Here is an 8,970-nt window from a genome sequence, read left to right on the forward strand (position 1 = left end):
ATTTAACTTATATGCAGAGTACTTCATGTGAAATGCCAGACTGGATGAAGCACAAGCTGGAATCAAGATTGCTGGGAGAAATATCAACAACCTCAGATATGCAGATGACACCACCCTTATGGCAGAAAGTGAAGAAGAACTGAAGAGCCTCTTGATGAAAGTGAAAAAGAAGAGTGAAAAGTTGGCTTAAAACTCAACATTCAGAAAACTATGATCATAGCATCCAGTCCCATCACTTCATGGCAAATAGATGGGGAAACAATGGAAACAGTGACAGACTTTATTTTGAGGGGCTCCAAAATCACTGCAGATGATGACTGCTGCTGCTGCTGCTGCTGTCGCTTCAGTCGTGTCTGACTCTGTGTGACCCCATAAACGGCAGCCCACCAGGCTCCCCCATCCTTGGGATTCTCCAGGCAAGAACACTGGAGTGGGTTGCTATTTCCTTCTCCAATGCATGAAAGTGAAAAATGAAAGTGAAGTCGCTCAGTCGTGTCAGACTGTTAGCGACCCCATGGATTGAAGCCTACCAGGCTCCTCCGTCCATGGGATTTTCCAGGCAAGAGTACTGGACTGGGTTGTCATTGCCTTCTCTGGATGGTGACTGCAGCCATGAAATTAAAAGATGTTTGCTCCTTGGAAGAAAAGCTATGATCAACCTAGACAGCATATTAAAAAGCAAAGACATTGCCAAAAAAGGTCCATCTAGTCAAAACTATGGTTTTTCTAGTAGTCATATATGGATGTGAGAGTTGGACTATAAAGAAATCTGAGCACTGAGGAACTGATGCTTTTGAGCTGTGGTGTTGGAGAAGATTCCTGAGAGTCCCTTGGACTGCAAGGAGATCCAACCAGTCCATCCTCAAGGAAATCAGTCCTGAATATTCACTGGAAGGACTGATGCTGAAGCTGAAACTCCAATACTTTGGCCACCTGATGTGAAGACCTGACTCATTGGAAAAGACCCTGATGCTGGGAAAGATTGAAGGCGGGAGGAGAAGGGGATGACAGAGGATGAGATGGTTGGATGGAATCACTGATTTTATGGACATGAGTTTGAGTAAGCTCCAGGAGTTGGTGATGGACAGGGAAGCCTGGTGTGCTGCAGTTCATAGGGTCACAAAGAGTGGGACATGACTGAGTGACTGAACTGAACTGCTTCTTGGAAGAAAAGCTATGACTAACCTAGACAGAATATTAAAAAGCAGACACATTACTTTGCCAACAAAGATCTGTCTAGTCAAAGCTATGATTTTTCCAGTAGTCATGTATGGATGTGAGATTTGGGTCATAAAGAAGGCTGAACACTGAAAACTTGATGCTTTTGAACTGTGGTGTTGGAGAAGACTCTTGTGCATCCCTTGGACTGCAAGGAGATCCAACCAGTCCATCCTCAAGGAAATTAGTTCTGAATATTCATTGGAAGGACTGATGTTGGAAGCTGAAACTCCAATACTTTGGCCACCTGATGTGAAGAACTGACTCATTGGAAAAAACCCTGATGCTGGGAAAGATTGAAGGTGGGAGGAGAAGGGGATGACAGAGGATGAGATGGTTGGATGGCATCACTGATTCGATGCACATGAGTTTGAGCAAGCTCCGGGAGACGGTATTGGACAGGGAAACCTGGTGTGCTGCAGTCCATGGGGTTACAAAGAGTTGGACATGACTGAGCCACTGAACAACAAGACAGACAGCTGGCAGGCACATGAAAAGGCGCTCAACATTGCTAATTGTTAGAGAAATGTAGATCAGAACTACAATGAAGTATTACCTCACACAAGTCAGAATGGCCATCATCAAAAAATCTACAAATAACAAATGCTGGAGAGGGTGTGAGAGAAAAGGGAACCCTCATACCTTGTTGGTGGGAATGTAAATTGATATAGCTACTAGGGAGAACAGTATGGAAATTCCATAAGAAACTAAACATAGAGCTACCATATGATCTTGCAATCCCACTCCTGGGCATATATCTGGAGAAAACTCTAATTCAAAAGATACACGCACCCTAATATTCAAAGCAGCATTATTTATGATAGCCAAGACATGGAAGCCGTCTAATGTCCATCAACAGATGAATGGCTAAAGATATGGTATATACACGGCAGAATATTACTCAGCCACTAAGAGGAAAGAAATATTGCCATTTGTAGCAGCATGAATGGACCCAGAGGTTATCATACCAAGTGAAGTATGTCAGTATTTCCTATAAATGATAGGAAACCAACACAATATATTTTAATCAACTCTCTTTCAATTTAGGGCTTCCCAGGTGGCACTAGTGGTAAAGAACCCACCTGCCAATGTGGGTAGGCTAAGGGTTGGGCCCCTGGGTCGGGAAGATTCTCTGGAGGAGGAAATGGCAACCCATTCCAGTATTCTTACCTGGAGAATCCCTTGGACAGAGGAGCCTGGCAGGGTATAGTCCTTGGGGTTGCAGAGTCAGACATGACTGAAGTGACTGAGCATGCATATGTTTCAATTTCAGAAAAGATCCTCTTACCTGTTATCTGTATGGGACCCTCCGTTAGCTCTGACTGCCACTTGGATTATTGGGAAGCGGAGGGAAGGGAGCACAGGGGCTTGAGGTGGCATTTGCTGAGATCCGTAGTCATCCATACTTTCAATATTTATTTATTGAGAACCTACAGTCTTGCCATGGGTCCTCTAAGTCTTGGGCACACAGCAGTCAATAAAGCACTCATGGAATGTCCAATCTAGAACCCACTTCCTCAGCCCACAGACCCAAGGGGAGGATCACTGTGGGGTGTTCTGGGGGAGCATGGGTGGCCTGTGATAATCCCATAGGCGTGGTAGAGGCCACGCTGAAGAAAATGCCAGCTCTTCTCTGGAACTGCGCATTTTGGGCTGAAGTTCAAATTCAGTCACACAGCCCCTGCTTGAGAAGGTGGTGTTTGCATGCCCCTTGGTTTTTCCAGAGGGGAGTTGACAAGAGCCTGGGTTGCCCTCACCTCTTGCTTCCACTTGAGGCCGAGAAACCCTCCTCCTTCCCCTCTTCCATCTGGCACTTCTGGGACCTCATCTTGTCTCTGTGACTACAAGAGCAGAGTATCAGGCAGACTTGGGAAATGATTTTCCTGGAGAAACTTAAACTGCAATAGTTTGTACAAAGGGCTCTTTATACCTCACCACACTGAGTTTAATTTAGAGGAAGCTTGCAGACTCCAGATAAAGCATTTTATTCTTTACATATTTATTATCTTTCCATGGTCTATTTTAGTGAACATAGAAAACAAGACTTTAGCCTGAATGGAGAGCCAAAAAAAATTTTTTTTAACATATAAAAGACCCAGCCCACAATCTTGATTGTTTTTTTCCTTTTTTTCTTAAGTTTCTTTGCTCAGTTGGGTTCTGGGCCCTTTCTGCCTTGTCTAGTTTACACTTTGGAGGAGATAGACGACCCCTGAGGCTGGTCTCCTGTAAAGTGGGAAAAGCTCCACTCCTCATATTCCTTCCACACGCACGGCAGGTTTTGCTTGGCTGGGCGTCTGTCTCTCTCCTTGAATGCCTGGTTGTCCTGGGGACACAGGCATGCTTATTGTTCTTGGAGGGGGAAAGGGTTGAGTTACAGCCTTTCTCTCGAAGAGTCCTTACTGCTCTGAAGCCCCCAGCAGTCTGCTCAAGCCCAAGGGCGGTGTCGGATCTCAAGGTTTCCACAACACTTGCCGTCCCAGGGCCTCTGCCTTTTCTGTGGGCGGTGGAGCGGAACCAGCACTAAGGAATAACAGTCCTGGATTCTGTCCTGGCTTCTCCATATATTAGAGTCACTGGACAAGCCCCTTCAGTTTTCAAGTCTTACATTTTTCTTCTATAACAAAAGGATATTACTTCCTCTGAGAACTACTGTGAAGGCCAAGTGTGACAATAGATGTGAAAGGCATGTAAGCTGCACACACTGTGTAAGCAGTTTGAGTTTATTCCAGTTTGCTCTGATTCAGGGTTTAGATGATTTACACGTCTCAGTGTTCCTTATGCCGCTGTGGCTCTGACAACCCATTGGCAGGGATTTGGGTCAGTTGATGGATATGGAAAGGGGGTTTCTGTAAGGAATGTGGTGAGCAAACGAAAGCAAATTTTTTAGAGGGAGGGCTACAGGCAGATGATGGGCTTGTTTTGGGAGGGACTCTGTGAGACATAGAGTCTCATTTGGTGTCGGCTTGGGGCTTGAAGCACAGAGTAGAGAGAAAGCTCTTCTCTGAGCCCCTGCACAGAACTCAGTGTGGCTATAGCGTGGTGAGGGCTGCCAGGAAGACAGGGCAGCCCTGCCTCAGGCATCATGCTGTCAGAGGGCCTTGTCATTGTTCAGTCGCTAAGTTGTGTCCGACTCGTTGTGACCCCATGGACTGTAGCTTGCTTGGCTTCCCTGTCCTTCACTATCTCCTGGAGTTTGCTCAAACTCATGTCCCTTGAGTTGGTGATACTATCCAACCATCTCATCCTCTGTTGCCCCTTCTCCTCCAGCCCTCAGTCTTTTCCAGCATCAGGGTCTTTTCTAGTGAGTCAGCTCTTCACATCAGGTGGCCAGTCCTTTGCTTCAGTACTACTAATAAATATTCAGGGTAGATTTCTTTTCGGAGAAGGCAATGACACCCCACTCCAGTACTCTTGCCTGGAGAATCCCATGGACGGAGGAGCCTGGTGGGCTGCAGTCCACGGTGTTGCTAAGAGTTGGACATGACTGAGCGACTTCACTTTCACTTCTCATTTTCATGCCTTGGAGAAGGAACTGGCAACCCGCTCCAGTGTTCTTGCCTGGAGAATCCCGGGGACGGCGGAGCCTGGTGGGCTGCTGTCTATGGGGTCACACAGAGTCGGACACAACCGAAGCGACTTAGCAGATTTCTTTTAGCATAGGCTGGTTTGATCTCCTTGCAGTCCAAGGGATTCTTAAGAGACTTCTCCAACACCACAGTTTGAAAGTATCAGTTCCTCGGTGCTCAGCCTTCTTTATGGACCAACTCTCACATTGATACATGACTATTGGAAAAGCAAGAGCTTTGACTATATGGACCTTTGTCAGCAAAATGGTTTCTCCTTTTTCATACACTGTCTAGGTTTGTCATAGCTTTGTCAGAGGTCATTGGCACTAGTGAATGCATCAGACTAGAGTCACTGTCTTCCCAGGGCCTTCTAGAAGTGAACATGCTGGGGCTTTGGGAGGAAGATATGAGAGCTATTAGTGAGCACTCAGGAGACTTGCCCTGTGTTCTATCAGACGTAACTGGTCTGGTACGGAGACTGACAGGAGGCTGGAGGGCTTGTGCCATTCAGGTGGGAACAGAAGCTGGTGAAACTGAGTTACCACAAGCTAGTGAAGCCTGAGGAACTGGAAGGACACAAGCATAGAGGATTATCACTTTAGGCCCCTCTGAGACATTAGGTTAGAGGCAGAAAGGAACCAACTTTAGAGTCAGATAAACTAGGGCTCAAATCTGTGCAACTTAGGGCAACTCATATTTTCTCTTTAATACCCAGGTTTTTTCTTTTTATGGAAATATGACTACTCACTCTGTAGAGTAGTTGGGAAAATTAGAGATAGTATATATGGTGGGCATAGCAGAATACCCACCATGTGATGCATAATTAACATATTATAGCTCTTTATATTATCTATTATCATCTTTCTATTATCTGGCTTCCCTGATAGCTCCGCTGGTAAAGAATCTGCCTGCAATTGAGGAGACCCCAGTTTGATTCCTGGGTCTGGAAGATCTGCTGAAGAAGGGTTAGGCTACCCACTCTAGTATTCTTGGGCTTCCCTTGTGGCTCAGCTGGTAGAATCTGCCTGCAATGCAGGAGACCTGGCTTCAATCCCTGGGTTGGGAAGATCCCCTAGAGAAGGGACAGGCTACCCACTCCAGTATTCTGGCCTGGAGAATTCCATGGCTCGTCCATGGCGTCCATGGGGTCGCCAAGAGTCAGACACGATGAAGCGACTTTCACTTCCCTTCTCTTATCAGCGTCCTTCAGTCCAGGACATGTGTTCCAATATCGGCACTGAGGGGATTGGAACAAGTGCTTACTGTCATGAGCTGTTCACAGGGGCACCCTGTCCCATTCCTTAGACCTGACGCTGTTGGAGAGCTCTTAGAGATGCTCTGGTGTTTGGGTCCAAGGGCCAGAGTGTATCTGTAGTTGGACAGCTTGAAAAATGTACCTGTCATTCAGCCCACCATCCTGTCCCCTGGAAAACCATGTGTATCAGTTTCCTATTGCTGCTGTAACAAACTGCCATACACTTAGTGGCTTAAAGCAGCACAGATTTATCACTCTATAGTTTTGGAGGTCAGAGATCCAAAATGGGTCAGCAGGACTACATTTCTTTGGAGGCTTTAAAGGAAGAATCTGTTTCCTCTCTTTTTTCCAACTTCTAGAGGCCATCTTCAACCCATGGCCTGTGGCCTCTTCCTCCATGTTCAAAGCCACCAGGGTGGCATCTTCTGACATCTTTTCCTCTGACTTTTCTTCCATCATCATAGCTTCTTCTTCTGACTTGAGCTCTTCTGCCTCCTTCTGCCTTATAAATACCCTTGTGATTTCTTTGGGCCCATGTAGATAATTCAGGATAATCTTCCCAGCTCTATGCTGCTGCTGCTAAGTTACTTCAGTCATGTCTGACTCTTAGCAACCCCATGGACTGCAGCCCACCGGGCTTCTCCATCCATGGGATTTTCCAGGCAAGAGTACTGGAGTGGAGTGCCATTGCCTTCTCCACTTCCCAGCTCTATATCCTTAACTTAATCACAACCTCCAAGTCCACTTTACCTTGTAAGGTAACACACTCACAGGTTTTGGGGATTAGGATGTAGACCTCTTTTAGGGGGACATTATTCTGTTTACCACATATACCTCCAGTGTGGGATCTGAAAGCAACTCTACTCTGGGGTCCTGTTTTGGATCTGGAGACGGACTGCTTCTGCCCTAACAGTTTCTCTGCAACCATTATGGTATTTTGTGTGTGTCTTTCTTTCACCAAAGCAACTTGACAGACTGCTTGTGTCTTGTTAATCAACCTCTTATCTTTTCCCTCTTATTGTCTGGCATAGTGCTTTGTTCATAGTGGGCACTCAGTGCATATGTCTGCTAAATAGATAGACCACTAGGTTTCTGTTTGAATAACCCTTATGTGTGTTAGTTGCTCAGTTGTGTCCGACTCTGCGACACCATGGACTGTAACCCTCCAGGCTCCTCTGTCCATGGAATTCTCCAGGCAAGAATACTGGGGTGGGTTGCCATTCCCTTCCCCAGGGGATCTTCCCAACCCAGCGATTGAACCGGAGTGTCCCATATGGCAGGCAGATTCTTTCCCTTCTGAGCCACCAGGGAGTAATCCTGGGATATTGCTAGTTACAACAGGCAACCCTGGAAAAGGCAGAAGATACTAAATGTGGAAAGTTTAGACAAAACCAGGGCTCACTGTGAGTTTGTTTTGCCTGGAGATCTTGGAATTACTTGGAATTTTCCAGAGAATCCTCTGGATTAGTCACCTTCCGGGTGCAGGTGCAGACGAGCTGCCCTCTCTCTCTCTCTCAAAAGGTAACTCGGGATGTAGAGGCGATGCTCCCACCAGAGGCGGGCCAGTATTGTCTGAGTTAGGATGTTGAGGATAACTTAAATGTTTCTTTAAGCCACATGGAAAACTTTTGGAGTAGTTTTTAAATATACATTGTAAAGTTACGGTAAAATGAGCATGAGGAATATAAAGCCTGGAGGTAGCCAGTTTCTGGTGTGGAAAGAGTGACAATATAAGGAGAAGAGGCAGCGAGTAGTCTGGAGCCCCAAGGGGAGAGTAGAGGGAACATCTGCTTTGGTCTCCTACAGACGTTTTAACGAAGTACCCAAAATTGGGGGGCTTAAAACTACGAAAACTTATTGTCTCACTGTTCTGGAGGCTGGAAGTCTGACCTAAAGTTGTGGCCAGGGACTCGTTCTCTCTGATGGCTGCAAGGCAGAATACTTCCTTGCCTTTTCTAGCTTCTGGTGTTTTCCGGGAATGCTTGGTGTTCTGTGGCTTATAGATGCATCGCTCCATTCACATGGCTGTCTCTTGCTGAGTTTCTTCACACCATCCTCCCTCTAGCTATCCTGTCTCTGTCCAAATTTCACCTTTCTAGAAGAACATCAACCACGCTGGATTAAGATCCCCTTCCCATTCGCAGTGACCTCACTTTAACTTCATTGCCTCTGTAAAGATCCTATTTCCAAATAAGATTGCATTCTAAGGTTCTGAGAGTTAGGACTTCAATGTATCTTTTTTGGGGGAGACAAAATTTAACTCATAACCTATTCGATCCAAGATGGCAGTTCAAAGATTAGACTGGGAAGCAGAATTGTCAAATGCAGAGGAATTAACAGGCAACCATGAAGGAAGAATGGACTGTCAGGATGATTTTAAAGCAAAGAATGGGCTAGAGTGAAGAACCCAATGGAATATATTGGACTGGCCAAAAAGTTCATTCATTTTTCATAGCATTGTACAGAAAAACCTGAACAAATTTTCTCGCCAACCCAATAGTATTTCTTAGGTCATATCTAGCTTTTATTGATTTGGCATGATCTGAGTTGGAACTCTGAACATATAAATAGTCACAAAAGCATACTTACTGACACTTACTGTGTCAGGAAACTGTGGGAAGTCTACATTGGCTGGAGGTACCTCTTAGGAGGCAGAGGGAGATGTTTTAGGGTTAGATCACGTGGGACCTCAAATGGCTATTGAGGAATCTATAGTTCGGTAGGGAGTGGGTCCAGGGAGGGTTCTGTGCAATCCAGTGACACAATCAAAGCTGAGTTTAAAAAGGTAATCAAAAAGTGGAGGTTAGATTAGAGCAGGGAGAAATAAGGTGTGAATCTTCCAAATGAGAGTCTAGAGCAAGAGATTAGGTGAGAGATGAAGAGGGCTTGAACTTCGGTGATGGCGGTGGGTTGGTTTAGGAGGGGAGCCAT

Source organism: Oryx dammah, unplaced genomic scaffold (assembly GCF_014754425.2).
Source record: "Oryx dammah isolate SB20612 unplaced genomic scaffold, SCBI_Odam_1.1 HiC_scaffold_20, whole genome shotgun sequence".
Taxonomy (NCBI): domain Eukaryota; kingdom Metazoa; phylum Chordata; class Mammalia; order Artiodactyla; family Bovidae; genus Oryx; species Oryx dammah.